Raw genomic sequence first — 629 nt, forward strand, 5'->3', positions numbered from 1 at the left:
CTGCAAGGGGTACGGAGCCTTCTTTTCTTCATTTTGCACCAAGAGGGAAAGTGCCGAGAGAGAGCGTGTCGTCTTCCACGGGTGGTACCTAGTAGGGGGGGACGAGCCTGGGTTTTAAACCAAGGTCTCCTGAGAGCTGGGGCGCTGGGCCACGCGGGCTCCCTGCTGGATTTGGTCTTAGTAACCAGGAAGGCAATGCTGGCCCCTCAGCGGATGTCCCCGAGCCGTCTCTCCTTCAGAAGAGGCCTCCTTGCCCTCTGCCAGGACGTGCATCAGCCTGTTCTTGCAAGGAAGCCGTGGAAAGTTCTAGGTGGTTTTGTTGTGCCCACCTCCCAGGGGCTAGCAACTGGCCGCTGGGAGACATTTGTTAGATGAGTAACCGATGAACTTGAAAGGCGCCTTCAAATCTGAGAAATGCTGTCTCCCAAGGCGCAGGTTCGAGAGGTGATGGAGCAGGAAGCCTCAGTTCCCGGGTTCGGAGCTGGCCCTCAGCGGGCAGACCAGGCTGACTCGGGCCCAGGTCCTCCGTCTCTCTGCGGCTCTGTTTCCTCATGTGTGACGCGGGATCCGGAAGACACGTGTGTCTGCAGCTGGTCGTTGAGGGCGTGAAAGGAACGATGCGTCCTGTC

This window comes from Mustela erminea, chromosome 7 (assembly GCF_009829155.1).
Source record: "Mustela erminea isolate mMusErm1 chromosome 7, mMusErm1.Pri, whole genome shotgun sequence".
NCBI classification, from domain to species: Eukaryota; Metazoa; Chordata; class Mammalia; order Carnivora; family Mustelidae; genus Mustela; species Mustela erminea.